The 16,181-nt window shown below is 38.1% G+C and overlaps 1 protein-coding gene across 10 annotated transcripts in view; it reads left to right on the top strand.

The window, feature by feature from the left end:
- The window catches only part of LOC106714412 (protein muscleblind), a 111,963-nt gene that overhangs the window by 36,504 nt on the left and 59,278 nt on the right, over positions 1-16,181 (top strand). For 9 of the 10 annotated variants that reach the window (XR_001357171.2, XR_001357170.2, XM_014507453.2 and 6 more), the window contains exon 1: positions 11,945-12,151. The exons of the other annotated variant lie outside the window; for it this stretch is intronic. The gene's annotated coding sequence lies outside the window, so the exon portion shown is untranslated. Of the gene's footprint in view, positions 1-11,944; positions 12,152-16,181 lie in introns of those variants that run through there. 10 annotated transcript variants of the gene reach the window in all.

Genomic DNA, 16,181 nt, shown 5'->3' with positions numbered 1-16,181 from the left:
CCAATGTCGCGCCGCCCGCCCACGGTGATTGATACCGCCCGCCCCGCGCCGCCGCCCTGTCCTTCCCGCGACCCGTCTAATAACTCGATTGCGAGATTGTTTGCGCGCTCGCCGACATCATTTAAACGGAAATCTGTTCAGTAATTCTTCCTCTGCTGTTGTGGGATTTAAAAAGAAAAGCCGCAGTTGCCATTCATTCCGATGCCAATCGCCAACTTTTTTTTTCTCCTCGATAAACAATTCCCGTGCGCGTATTTGTGTCATTCATTGTGTCAGACCAGTAATTAAAGTGTTTTCTTTTGTTTAATACATTAAATTATGTACAGTAAATTGTAAATATATACGTCATATGGTAGTAAGTATATTTTAGTATTTTCCAAACATATTGCTACGTGTATGTGTATCTCTTAATTACAATTAAAACATATTATGTCATAATCGAAAACGAAACATTCCAAATTTTCACCTTATTGGTTTTTACAGCGATCGACTAGTCATATTGGCACCTGGAAATACGCCTGAGGGAATCCAGGCTGAAACGTAGTGGGGTAGTGGCGTCTAATTAGTTGCGCCATAGCCATCAATATCCATTAGCGGCGCCACACGCGACGCTGGCCGCCGTCGCGCCGCCGCCGCCACCCGCCGCTCGTCGCCCCCGCCACCTTCCGCCATCGCCCGCCGTGACGATCACCGATATGCCGTCGCGATCAGCGATAAGTTTGCACTTCCGTGACTGACCACCAACAACCACTGAAAACAAATCGTCGACCCCCGACGTGCTTGGTCTTGTGCCAAAGTGTAATTTACTACGTGTAAAGCTCCATTCATTTTCATCGATGTCGATTACTCGTGACGTTGAAAGAAAACCCTCTAAAATGTACAGTTCATCGCACTAACGGCCGCGGTCGTCGACTGTACAAAGGCCAGCGCTTTTATTATAATATCAAATTGTTTAAGCGTGCAGGGAGCCACGGGGTGATCGGATTTAATTTGAAACTTCTTCGCCCCGAACGATCATAGTGAAGGGTTGCCCGTTGCCCGTTGCCCTAATCTTTGAACTATGACTTGACCGTTAATACGCATATATAATTTGCTCTTCGATTATTTAGTACGGTGAAACGGCACGCTGAGATACGAATAAATTAGTTTCGTGTTTTGGGAACAAAGCCGACCGAAGTTTAAGTAACGGTCGCGGGGTCATTGTAAGAGTGAAACTCATTTCGCTGTCTGCTCGACTCGTATTTATTGATGTTTGATTTCTTATACATTTGAATGTATTTGAGACTGGACTTTATAATTTGTAAAGAAGATTACATAAAGTAATGTTTTCTATATTTCTTATTAAATATTACAAACTTAATAAACACTTCGAAATTATTATGTAAATAAGTAAATATTTATCCTTTAATCAACATACAAACAAAGGATAACCAAAGTTAATCTTGAAAAAAAAAACTGTCCTTTCACCCTTTTATAATAACTCTCGGGGACCTTAATGAATGATCCTTTCACCTGGCAGGTGTAAACTCGCCCTTACTTCGTTCGCAGCTTCCACACGCCTCATTTGCATAGCCAAGGTATCTTATGCACTCTGTATGCACTCGCGCGTTACTTTATAATTCAAATGATCCGCGAGAACACAGGGTGAATTTGAGGAAATGTGAGAAATAGTAACGGTATTTTACTAGCTATTTACCTACCTACTGTCTGACTGTACAAAAAAGAAAAGAAATGTATGAATAGCATTCAGATTTTAACATTTTACATGCACTGATGCACCCGTGTTTAGTACAGGAAGAGATTAATAAAAGCTTACATTGCGGATAAGCAACCCTTTGTTTCCTCTTTGTTTAGATGTGGGATGTCGAGTGGACTAATAATAAAGCCGGGACACAGTCGTTCACCACCGTCGTAATATTGCGCTAGTTTTGTGAAGTCCTTTATGAAAGTTAGTCTCTCATCCTTTTTCAGTAACTAGACATGATTTTAACAAATCCAGGTATTGATTAGTAGCGAATGCACGTGTCGGAATACAACTTGAAAGGAATGTTTTGGTCCGCGGGGTCCGGCGGCTGGTGGGCCCAAGTTCGGCGACGCGCGACCACGGCACGTTCCGCGCTCGTTCCGCTCACTACACCGGCCTTGTCCCGGTGTAATCAAATTAGATGCGTGACGTCACTCACACCAGCAATACGCTAATTAACACGGACTCTGAGCATAAGAGCGCACCGATACACGCCGATTCAATAACACTTACATAGACCGGACACATTATATTTTATCTCGATGCGGAGCGACGACATACGTTTTATTTACCGCGTCACCTTGATCGGGAATGATTGATTTTCATGGAAATTGATTTCAAGGTATGTCTAGACAAGGTATAGTCTGTATCAATTCAATTTCAACTCGCCTAATGTCTTTATTGCGATATTAAACCAATAGCTTAGCGCTTAGCGTGATATACACTTCAATGCAATAGGAATTCCGAGAAAAAAATACTATTAGAGCTATAATAACATGAGATCAGGACCGGTTAAGAAGTTAGCATTTGCGTTAATTCGATCGTCCTGAACGCGCGGCGTGGGCCGAGTCCGCCGGCTAAAGACTTCCTCCTCCTGACGTCACCAGTCGCATGACTCATCACCCGCCTGCTATTAGCTCCAGTTTGGGCAATCGGTCTCAACTCTGACCTCGCTCACGTCTGTTTACGGCTTTGTGTCCTTGAAGCTCTAAAACGGACACTTCGCCACAAATGACTATTGTTTTAATTATTTTAAATATTGATGTGCCCAATTTTTAACGATATTCAATCTTACATTGTAATGAAATCGGTTTTGGTTGTACTACTTTGAACAACTACGGGTAAATGATATATAATATGTTTCCTTTAAGAATAAAGTGTAAGTGCGAACGTACATACATATTATGTCTGTTGTATGTATGTAAATCCATGTTAGCAAAATAAGATGGTTTTACTGACTCACTGATTGCAAATAAAAATGAAATACAAAATGTTAAACTATAGGTAAAACGATTACGTCATTCGGATTGTAAATGTGCATTTATGTGGATAGAACATACGTCATCTTTGTGTCTCCGCTGTGGCTCGTTGCTTTTGATATGAAAAGCAATTTTCAGAGCAGCAAATAATGGAGGCCACCGCCAAAAAGCCTCGAATAGTCGCCCGGGTCTCCGTGTCACGAGACGACTAATATGTCTCACTGTGATAATGTCTTGTATTTCGTCCGCAATAATACCGATTTATGAGGTAACGAGCTCGTCTCGCAGGCTGCACTAATTTTCACTTGAATTCGAATTCACATAGCACAATAAGCACCTCACATGTGTATCTCTTTTGTGCCGCTATCGTCAGCAAACATTACGTTTATTCACGTCTCCGCGTCACGTCAATCCACTGCGAAAATAATGGTTTCAGCACTTTGTAGCACTGCCTTTATTGCACCTGTTACAACTTCGTTGAAACATTATGTATTTATATTCAGAAAAATGAACACCGGAAGTTCTTAAATTATGAGAACGAAACGTCTTTTTGATAGAAGTCAAAAAGTAATAAAGTATTTCCATTGTACTTTAAATACACTGCTAATTAATGTGTTCTCGAAGTAAAATCTTATCTTATCGCTTACACTTCAGTGGGCTGCCCAAGAGTCACTATCTCCTCGGCGAGGTAGAAATTTTGCGCACGATTCCGACAGCACTATACCGTAAGTGTTGCCACACAGCTAAGGAAACTTTGAGAGACCAACATAAGATACTGCGCTTGTTTAAGTGAGTCGATGATATCGAGGAGATGACGCCTGAACTAATCATAACAACTGGTGTACGGTATGAATATTTAGAACGGGAAAACGCAACGCAACGGGAGTTTCTCCTCACGGTAAGACATCGAAAATAGATTCTGCGAACGGGGTTACACGCACCTGTTATTTAGCTTTGGGGCGAGAGCGGACGCGCGGCCAACATCGGATTCATTAATAATGGGCCACAATGAGACGCCCCTATTTACGAGCGCAGGCGCAGCGCCCGCACCGATTCGATATCAGGACACCTTCAGAACGCGGTTTTCGTTATAATTACAACAGTCACAAATTCAGTCTGTAAAAACACTCTACTAAAATGAATTCAATTTACCGTTTACATGATGTCGATTTTCCCGGAAAGTGCGAAAATGAAAACACACGCCAATAAATCCAGAAGCATCACTTCATAAATAACGCGCGAACAAATTTTAAAAGTTCTCAAGCGAGACGTGTTCGTTTAAAATTTTGCACGTGTATTTCTACAATTTAATTCGCGCCAACTTTAACTTGATCTTTCCCGACAGAATGGTATTTCTTATTATATATTTTGGAGCGATAGTCGATTGGCTAAACGCTTATACATTTGGGCTCTTAATTGTCATCCAGTAAATTTATCTTTTAAGGCGATCCCGGCCTAATAAAGACGTGTAAGTGTAATTAAAACTGTTACCATCTGTAAAAGCACACAAACAAATTGTTCATTCTAATTTGACATGACAATGACAAGCGATAAACTTTGTGCCTTTACGATATGACCCAAGTAACCGTTTTTGTTAGAAAACAGTATTAAACATATTTTGGTAGGAAACAAGTTTTTGTTATTGTCTGAATCTAATTTCACACTGAAACGAATAAATACTTCGTCTTTTTGTAGGGTTTCGTGCATACAATAACATTGATCGAATCCCGCCGCTATGATTCAGAAACTATTTTCGGTCTGCAAGACGTGATGATTGGTGTTTTTACTTCCTCGGGTAACTAAACGTCATTGTGTCGAGCTATGTTTTATGAGTCACTGCTTTTTTGCAGAACGCTCGAGTTTGTTTTTACAACTTTATAATATAAACATCCTCAAGATGATTTCAAGAGCGCACTTCAATTTGCAAACAATCGTGTTCGGAACAAATCCCGAACGTTTAAATGAGAAAAGAAACAAAAGGAATCCGTGTAATACGTTCTATAGGATGGTATAACAGAAATGAATCATATAAAAAAAACATTGATCGTACTAATTTCGAGCACTAACAGCGATATAGTTGGACCAGAGAAGGCGAGATGAGGTAAGCGACCTTAAAAGCCACTTAGCACAGCGCACTCGGCGCGCCTCGCCGCTCGTTGCGTTTCTTATTACTTACCTAATAATTCGGGTAATAACGCTGCGACGTGTGACGTCATTAGCTAACTTGTAAAACTAAGGCGGATTAACGCTACTAATCCACAATAGATAAAATGACCGACTGTATGTGCATGTGCTGATGCATACTTCCATGTGATTTGAAGTTTCTTAAGACAGTGTCGGACAGAAAAGGTAATTCATACAAAATTTAGTAACAACCACTGTAGGATTATAATTATCTATATATATAAAAGAAAGTCGTGTTAGTTACACTATTTATAACCCAAGAACGGCTGAATCGATTTGACTGAAAATTGGTGGGCAGGTAGCTTAGAACCAGGAAACGGACATAGGATAATTTTTACCCCGTTTTTTATTTTTTATTCCGCGCGGACGGAGTCGCGGGTAAAAGCTAGTATTTTATAAACTAATGTGTTTATTTTTGTTTTCATTATTAGGACACTGATATTTTAGATAATCACGTCATCTCAGTTACGATCATTTTCTAATTGATATAAAACATTATATTCTTGCAAAATATAAGGAAACATATTAGAATTAAAAATCGATTATATCGTACTACATACTGATATTATAAATGCGAAAGTTTGAATGGATGGATGTTTGTTAGATGGTATCTCCAGAACGGCTCAACAGATTACAATGAAATTTTGCACAGATGTAGAACATAGTCTGGAAGAACATTTAGGCTACTTATTAAGTATTTGTTTTTTTTTATTCCGCACGGACGGAGTTGCGGGCAAAGGCTAGTGTTCTATAAACCTAACTATGTAAATGAGAATAGGTCGTACAGGCCATAACCATTAATTAGGATATATAAATATCTAGTTTTCTAAGCGTAAGCGTTGTCCTTTTTGTTTTACATGCAAAGTTCGAGGAAAACATCCATATAGTCCACAAGTCTCGAATCTTCGATTAAACCTTTTGATCAATCTCTCTGTTCCAATGTAATAGAATTCTGAACCTTGACAAGATTATTGGTCCATCTTGTGGTCAGAAGGCAACTCACACTATGTCAGTGCATTAACCAAAAATGAACACGCAATTCGGTAGATATTTAATTATGACGATCAACTAGACACATACAAGTTTATAATAGATACAGCTACGTAGAATCGTGTGACGGTCGACACAAGGCCAATCATTAGAAACCCATCTATGTAGTTCGAGGCATCTTTTTCTTAATCACTTTGCGACGAGGAGACGTAATGGTGGGGAAACATTTGCTGGTGCAGAAGCTTGCGGTTTCCAGCGCCGTCGCTGACGTCACTCCCCGAGGTAACACTTGATTAGATGTCAACTTACTCGTTTGTAAATGAACTTACAGCTCACTTTGAATTAACTTTTCATGGCTTTGCATTTAGCTTTGTTTCTCGTGTTTAACACACAATTGTGAGTAACGAGTAACAAATACTGGCAACATAGTAGGAATTCAATTCAATTCAGTTTAATTCTATTTGAAACTATAGATAAAAACAGTGACCAAATTGATTGCTTGGAAACTTTATAAAAATATTTGAACAATAGTGATACCATTAAGTAATCATTATACATAAAATAAAATGTTTCTAATATTAATAAGATCTTAAAGTAATCTCCTTTACCTGTTTTAAAAAATGTGAGGCCGATTTGTCTTTTTTGAGTTTCCAATATCTACATATTAATGTCGACGAACTTGTGTCTTTCTGTGACCTATGTGTCCCTTTAATACAACAAAAGATTTTTTTTACTTAAGCTAAAGTATTTGTAAGAAATTGTGGCACGTTTGCTTTTACTTATTCTTTGTCGTTAAACGTAATTTTAATTTTTTTGTAAATGTGATTTATAAATTCGATTAGCCAAACTTAAAGTACGAACTGAAATTCATCTGTGCTTTATTTTCAGCTGCTATGACTATTAGAGTATGAGACAGCGTTAACAGAAAAAGCGACAACTGTCATGTAGCGACTTAATTAACGTGTAAGCGGAGTCGTCAGCCACGCGCGCCCCAAGCCCAGGAGCTATCCTCTTCCCCGCCCCGACGCTTTTAATTAACCGCAGCCAGGACCTTCACGAGAACCCATACACGTATCCCATTTGCTCCATTTTCTTATCGCGCCCTTATGAATTTACAAATGTATCTTTATTAAATATTTTTGGCATTCTACTCTGTCAAGCGCCGCCGCCTCGAATTATTAATTATTTAATTAACGTTTCGATTTTCGTTATCACCGGCTAACTGTTTAAAGTCATAACATGTATGTACAGTTTTTTGTTCAATTAGAGCTCAAAATTTAACGATTTTTTGCAGCCACAATCTCTCCACGAGAAGCGAGATAAATACCGCTCCGAAACGCGAGTCTTTGGCCTAGTGTATAAGTAAAAAAACAGTAAATAAATCACGAATGTTCGTAGAGCGGGTAAGCCAATTACCACGATGCGCTTCAAGGAAGCTAAGCAGTTTCTAAATTCTTGGTATATTTAATTCAGCTTAATTGGTGTGTGGATACTCGGAGGCATGCACTCGACCGAGAATTTGAACCTCTTTGTTGGCTAAATCGCGTTTAAAACTGTATCTTCAATGTTTGTGTAAATTGGACATTTCCCGTATCCGACTTTTAAATTGTTTTTTTTTTTCTTTTTGAGATTGTATCTTACATTTTTTCTAAATTTCTTTTAACAATTTAACTTTAATTATTGTACGATAATTTTGTTTCCAAGAGCCGTCATCTTTAACAAATAAGAAAACTAATGAAAGCTTAAAGATCAAAGGGTACTTGTTAAATTTTAGGTAAAATATTCAAATATAACCTGTATTTATCATTACTTGTACTACATAGCGATAATTTTTAGGTGGCATTTTACTTGACGACCTCATATTTAAACATGAAAGTTTTACATTTTAATATTTTCAATAAGCTACAACTTATGACATCTAGCTAGGTGCCTCGATTGGACCACGAGGTAACAAGAACATTTAGTAGGTATGCTCATAATGATTAAACATAGATCACTTGCACTTATAACCTTTATACTTGTAACCATTTTAAAAAGTACCTATTAAACATAAAGTTTTAGTTTACCCATACTGTCTGGGAAACCTATTGTATTGATAGTATAGATCTTAATTTCTTTGTTAAAATTGATGATATACGGTACACCAGAGGTTTAAAAATCGTGCAAAGCGTAAACAGGCGTCTCTAATTGCCGTCTGGCCGAGCGGCCGGGTGGCGGTCACCGGGCAGCAAGCAGGCGCGCGCGAGGAGCGGTGCGCCGTGCGATTACGCGTGCGGCGATTGGTAATCGGGCTCTCGGTATGTGTTCATAAACGTTATAATTGTATCTGTGTGAGAGAGGACTGCGTTCGGCGTGGGATGAGGCAGTGCATTTTTTGCGGGCACAAGACGAACGGCGGGTCGTTGAACCCGATTGCTCGTCTCGAGGACACCGAATTCGCCAGCGGAGCGCATCTTTTATTAAGTTTTATAGCGCTGCATTAACAATAAGTTATATTCGATTTGCAAAAAAAAATAACATTTAATGTTTACTTCGTTTTCAAATTGAGTACAATAGGTAAAATGAATACAATAATAATTTACATTTTAAATGAGTCATTTTATAAAAAGATTTAATTGTCCTCGAGAAGACAAACATTGAGTTGAGACAAAAGGACAAGTGATACCGATGTCTCGGCGAAGGAAAAATAACACTTTAAAAAGTGTTGATTAATTAAGAGTGCTGCCGTGTTCATTCTGCGTATTTCATTCTGCAAGAATGTGTGACGGAAGAGTAATAACTTCATAAGGCGCAATAAGCTTCAGTCGGCTAGCTCCAGACGAAGATAATATGTAATATAAATTCAGAACGATGCTCTTGTTCAGACGCAATATAGGCTAGCGTGATAACTGTCACGCTACGCATAACTGCTAATTTATTTTGAGATTTATTCAACTGTGGACTCTAAACTCTTGAACGACTTATTCATTTGTAGCATAACTGGGGGTTGTAAAAATTGTCGCAGCTATAATTGTAAATGTCACGGTGATAAAAATAGGGCTGTCGGATGACAATTATTCTAATACCGAATCTCTTACTGTGTCATAACTTTTTCTTGATTTACATAGGACAAAATAAACGGTGGTTTAATGTTGAGTAATTTTGCGTAACAAAAATTTGGACCACCTAATTCTGCTGTTTTTAAATTAGTAAACTAAATATCTGAAGAGCGCTTATAATACGAAAAAATTAAAACGTGGACTGAAATAAGTAAACATCAAGCGATGTTTAAACAGAATTAGTATTAATGGTGCACAATCAATCCGTGGGATGCTTGAAGACTTATTTTTACTGGATTTTGAACTAGGAACAGGTACAAGAAATGTTTAAATGAGCTTTTCGACGTCACGGCTGCTGCACCCGCGGCAAAAACAGCCACGTCCGCCGTCTCGTAACTGCAGCCGGCGGCCACACCAACTGCCTGATTAAATTCTTTAGGCTGACATTGTCACGCTCGTAATATGGAAAAAAGGGACATTACCCTTCATCGATTGGATAGGCGACAGACCGATCAGTGTGACTTTACAAAACAATCACAATAAACACAATTATTAAATCGAATATATCAAACGGTATGATGATCGGTTTTTTTTAAATGTCAGCAGATGACCTCCATTCGTCGTTAATATCTAATATTAGTAAAATAATATTGGAAAATGATATAACACATGATGAGAAATACACATAAAAATACTTTTGTCAAAAAAACTGATATAAGAACTTATATTTCATACATTTTTTATATTTAATACATAAATAAATTTTATTGACCGGTATCATAATTAGGCACGAGGTGACGTCAAACCACACCTTGACACAGCCAAATATTGTGATACGAGCCTGGGCCAAGTGCTATCGCGACAATTTAAGTCCCACATAAATAAGAGCCGACTTCGCGATCAATTTTACTTGCCGCCTCATTATTTTTCCACAAATTTCATGCGAACTCCAAAATAAACCGTGAAAATTATATTTTTAATTATATCTGTTGCGATAGCTTAATCTCGTCGTTAATATGGAAATGGCACATATTCCTTTAATTCGTTAATCGACAAATGTTTCATAAAAAATGAAAAAGTTTATAGCTTTTTTGTGCCAAGTAAAGTCTTCGAAAATTTCAATTAGTAGTATTAATCCTACAGTCTTATCCAACGTTATGTGGAAGTTTAGTCATTTTTCTATACATATTATATTAAAATTGGTGTGTCTGGATATGATATTGAAATAAAAAAAAATCATATTTCGTGGATGTTATGGATTTGTTTTATCTATAACAAAAAACATTTTTTAATTTTTGTCGGTCAGTTGTCCATCCGCAAGCCTGACGAAGTCACGGGAGACTGCTAGTAAGGAATAGTCATGCACAAATCAATTCATCAACCAGAGTAATTGCTATTTTAATTTTGAAATAATATAGATCGTATTGTAACCATTAAGCGATAGCGTTCGACTTTCTCTAGATGATAACCAGTCTAGTATATTTGCCTACAAGTAATTTACAGACGCAATGTAGCACGGCCTCCCACGAGATGCGAGTTGGTGCGATGACCTTTGGAGGCAGACCATGACTACAGGACCGCATAAAGTGCGATCGTATCTATTAAATTAAATCAATTCCTATTATTAACCATGATAACAAGTGGGTAATATTTGTTAATGCTCTAAAATTTTGTATTAATTTAAAATGATGAAAGAACATCTCCAATCTCCATGTATATTTATATTTCACAATGAATGTTTTGTTTGTTTAATTAGCGCTTTAAAGCTACTCAGTGCTCTCTCAACAGTTAACAGCGCGCTGATAATTTCGGTTGGATGTAATATCTCTAGCTTATATATCATTAATTATGTATATGTAGGAAGTATTTTAATAACATATATTATGTTTTGAACTTACCGTAGCCATAATTAACATACTTATTATTAAGCAATCATAACAGTATTAACATTGCTAAACCTCCTATACAAATGTTTCACCGATTGCTAGCAGGCAGTAATTTTTAAATTGATCGTAATTTAAGGATTATGTTCCCGTTTAAAAAGTATGTTTGGCAAAGTTGTCCGCGGATCCTGTCCTCGGACGGGTTACGCTAAGGCAAACCCGTTCCGCGCGCACTTTCACCGCGCCCCGCCTGCGCCCGCGCCCGCACCGCCCACTACCGTCCCCCCCCCACACACCACCTATCGCCACTTGCAATAATATTGCATCTGTTCGCTAAATAATAAGTTTTACCGTCCTATCATGCTAAAACACAAAAAACTACATAATTATCCTACCCCCATGAATGTCGCACGTTAGTGGTTGTCCCCTTTCCTGCTCCGTTAATATCCGGTTAATTTTAACCCTTACAAAAAAAGATACATGTAGGTATAAGGTCGTCTCAGATTTCGGTTATGAAATGTTATTAATTATATTAATATGAATAAGTATAAGAATAAGCCATAAGTATTTAGAGAGTGGTGTTCGGAAGTAGCATGACCATCGACTACTAGTTGGATAGGAATGATGAACACATTGACCGGTTAAAACTAGACAATCGACGGGGCGGGCGGAAGAGTGTGGCAGTGGCGAAAAGCTCGCAACTGCACGAGGAGAAAGGAAGCGGCGGCGCGCCGCACGGCGTGATAAGGCCGGGGTGGCGTGGCACAGCGCGGGGGGCAGCGAGCGCAGGGGGCCTGCGCGCGCACCCGCTCCCCGCGCCGCGCCGCGCGCCTCCTGTCAGTCGCCCGCCGACTCCGCTTGTGCTTGTGTGACTCGCGCTGCTCCGTGCACCGCACTCGTGCTCCGAACACGACGCGTGCCGCCCCGCTGTGGCCGCGAACCGCGACCTCTACCTTACCGGCGAAACGTTTCTCCCGACTTACGTGTGACTTGCTATGATTTGACTTTCGAACGTTTACGCTCCCTTACCCGGCTTGTTTACCCGCTCACCATGTAAGTGATACGCTCATTCTATTAGATACGACCCGTTTCCGTCGTCGATTTCGGAACTCGCGTTTAAAGTGTGCGCCGTGAAAGTTTTTGTGAGAAAAAACTAGTGAATTATTTCGACCTACGATCGGCCGTGGTCTTTTCTGGCGGTGATCATCGTTCCTGTACGGAGTCGATCCGTTGGTCGATTTCCGAAATTCGACGAGGGAAGTTTATGAAAAGCCGAGGACCGGAGCGACGGCGTTATCCCGTGGTGATGTCCCGGCGACGGTCGCTCCGGTCGGCACCCGCATGAGAGCTTTCGCCTCGGCGGGGCTGCCGGCTGCAACTCTTCTCGCATGGCACCGCTATGCTAGAGCTTTCATGGAATTTTCCACTAACAATATAGTAAAAGCCAGTCCAGTAGATATACTTTCAATTTTGGTTTCTCACAAAAAATCCTTCTTGATATTTCTAACTCAATAATAATTATTTTTTAAATATGTACATCATATAGTAACAAACGTAAATTCTACTTCGTACAAAACTTGTAATTCACGTAAGTAAATACATAACTTGATTGCCGTCTTATACATAAAAAATTATTTGAAATTTTGGTTTACTTCTTTCATCTGATTGATTTACCTAAATTATCATTATAAACATCCTCAAACGTAGGTAGTTAAAGTTTTATCTGGCCGCTGCTTGTCTAAGATAAGTTGCCGTAATCTCGAAATTTTTATCGTATCAGATTAAAAATTATTTTCACCTATATTTCGTGATTTGAATTAAAACGAACATTTTAAAAACGATGATAGCTTTTAATTCTCTATGCTAGCTACAAAGTCTTTTTTATTACAAAAAAAGTTAAAATGCTAACGAAATTTGTTAAAAATTTGCATTTATTGGTTACAAATGTCGCAAAAGTTCACAACACCCTTGGTAGTAAAGCTATAAAGTTTTGACACTGTATCAATATTTCCCTAATCGCCTAGGAAAAACTATTACTTCTATGCAAAAAAAACTCAATTTTGGTGGCTCTCAAACGACATCAGATTTCTATGCTTTATCAGCTTTAACAAAACATTCTTTGTCTTAAAAGTAAATGAAAACTTTCAACTGAAAGTGCCAAATTTTAATATCTTTTGTGTTATAATTATGTCAATTAAAATTGCCATTAACATTTAAAATAATTAGTTATTTAATAAATGCAACATATCAAGAACCGGACAGTGACTAGTAGCTGCCAAATGTTATGAATAAAATATATATAATTTTAATACATCCTTTATACGTTGCTAAATCATTCTAATATTAAAATTATTTGATAATGCCTCGACACATTGATGAACATAACATTTAGAATAAAATTGTGTGTAACAATATTAACATTACTCATATCTCGTATATTGAATTAAAAACATTAATCAGTGTAAAAGTTTTACTGGGTGTAAATTTAGTTACTTGTTGAACACGAATTTGATTACACGAATACATACAGTACTAAATCAATTTGTTTATTACTTAAACAAGATAAAATTTATCCAAAAATGTTTTTGCAAAGACCAGTTTAATAACCAAAAGAATATGTGGAGAACTTTTCTATATAAAACGATTTGAAACTTCGCAATGGTAGATTGTTAATGCAATTCACGTCGAACATATTACTTTGAACAACCCTTGGGGTGTGCTGTACGAGCGCGCAAAAATGTATGTAATGTTAGCTTGGTCGTGTGTTAATTTTTAAAGCGGTCGGTGTATTGGTTCAGTGGAGGTCCACAATGGCGCGGCTGCAACGCTTCCACGAAGGCAACAGCTGGGCCTCGCTACCTGCTCCCGACAATAAAACTTCTGTCAATAGAGCACTCGGCCCGCTGTATTATTACTGTACTATTTTATTAATTTTAAATTGAGCTGTGAAATACTGACAGATCGATAATATAAATAGTTAGCACGTTACGTACCTACTGTATATTTCATTTCAAATGACTGCCTAAATTATGTAAGCAAAGTAACGTTTCGACATATTAGCCATTACGATATTTTATTTTTAAAGTCATTGTGTGAATATCGCGATGTAAAGTGAAATAATTTGTACATATCTGTATTTTATCTATGTACCAAAATAATATCAAAGCTTTGGCTGGAAGAAAGAATGTATAATTTATAAAAGTGAACTTACAAACTCAGTAGTATGAAAATGAAACTTAGATGATATGTTATAAGAGAGACTAAGCTTTGGCATGAAACTCAACCATTCAAGGCTAATCAGCAATTTTTAAATTCAGAATAAGTCAAAAGACAATAAAAACAACGTGTACAATATTATTTTCAATCGAATAGAACATTCAAGATATCATTTTCAAGTTTGTATTGAATTCAAGAAACCCACGACTATTCGTTTTCTCGATGGCTAAAAATCTACAATGTCAGCCAACACCATCCTTCGTCTTAATCTAACAAGAAAGTTTCTTGATTTATTTATTTTTGTGCATCAAGCAATGCAAGTTAATCCAAATGTTGCAAACTTATAAATAACTCCTAGTATTTTTCCTAAAAATCTGCAAACGCATCTCTTATTTTACAAACAGCAAGTATGGTGCGCATAACGGCAAGTTGTTTAAACAAAATGTTTAGTATAGAATAACACGGCCGTTGAACGTTTCGTAGAATTAATTATCTTATCAGCCAGTCTACGGACGTGACACAGGCGAAGCTGCACCAGATTACGTAGCCAAATTAATCATTGATAAGATAACCGGGGGCTAAAAATTCGCTGGTCCCTCACAAACTCGAATTTCTTTCATACCTACGTACTATATTTCAAGTTATACTTCCATTATCGCCTTTTGCCCGGAGTCATCATTTTTTATTACTTATCAGATAGGCGTTTGTTGTATACGCTAGCTCCATTAGGGCGAGTTTCGTGCGTTTTGCATTCCGTTTGTTTGTGATGTGTTTTTATGTATTGTCGATAGGATCAATGGCGCGGGTCCCATCGCGCCGCTCGATAAGGCGTGCACATTAACTGGCGCGCTGCAACGATAGCGCCCGAATCGTGTAATTTGCGCCTCGTAAATTCGAAGTCATCGCAAATTTTTCGCCTGTGCAGCGCTAATTAGCAGTCGGCTGGCGTCCCCGGAGTCTGCTAAATGCTCCACGCGCACGCCCTGAATGCGTTAGCAGCACTAGTTACGATGTGCCGCTCGTGCTGACAATGCCCTTTGTTTTGACCGCCGGAACTGACCTACGTGCTCACCTAATCATTCGCTTAATTGCAAACATATTCAGATTATTCGATTTCTTTTATTATTTTTAATTTATATAGACTTCCCCTCGGGCGCAACATTGCTATGCCATTCATTATGTTATCGACTGGCTAGCCGCCGACTTTATTTTGTGAAACAATAGGAATGTCGTTTTTATTGCTACGATTATTTAAGACTCAATTATATAAAGAGAAAAATGTGCCAGTAGATAGAAAACATTTTATAATCTACTATGACTTATAGTGAGATTTTAAAGTGTTTATTAAGAGTCCGAGTAGTAACAGTTGAAGTTGATAAAAGTTAATAAAATAATTATGTAGGTATAATATACGTGACATGTCTTGATTTTCTAACATTTCTTACCAGCTCTTAAAAAATATAGTAAATGTACTTATTCTCAGAAATATAAGTGCTTCTAATTTTTCTTTATTTTTTCCTCTCCCTACCAGTCTGAGTCGGCCAACGCATACGGCGGCGTGCGCAGAATAAAGAGTCGTATAAAATCTGGTGACATCACTTGCGACTCGCAACACGCGTCACGACGTCGTCCTGCTTTAAACAATTTTGTACCGTCTGAGGAAGTAGTACGAACCATAATCCATTGCGTTCGTTTACCTAAAATTGTGTCCCTGAAAATTAATACAAACATGAGCCGAATTGACAGAAATATCAGTCATAAAAGTTTAATTTACCTTATGAATTTTGTTTTTCAGCGCGTTCCAAGTGTCGCTTGCTTTACAGGAATTCGATTCCAAATATAACAGGATAAATATTCCAATAGTATG

This window comes from Papilio machaon, chromosome 1 (assembly GCF_912999745.1).
Source record: "Papilio machaon chromosome 1, ilPapMach1.1, whole genome shotgun sequence".
Lineage (NCBI taxonomy): Eukaryota > Metazoa > Arthropoda > Insecta > Lepidoptera > Papilionidae > Papilio > Papilio machaon.
The sequence above is the reverse complement of the archived record's forward strand: the minus strand, read 5'-3'. Positions and strand labels throughout refer to the sequence as shown.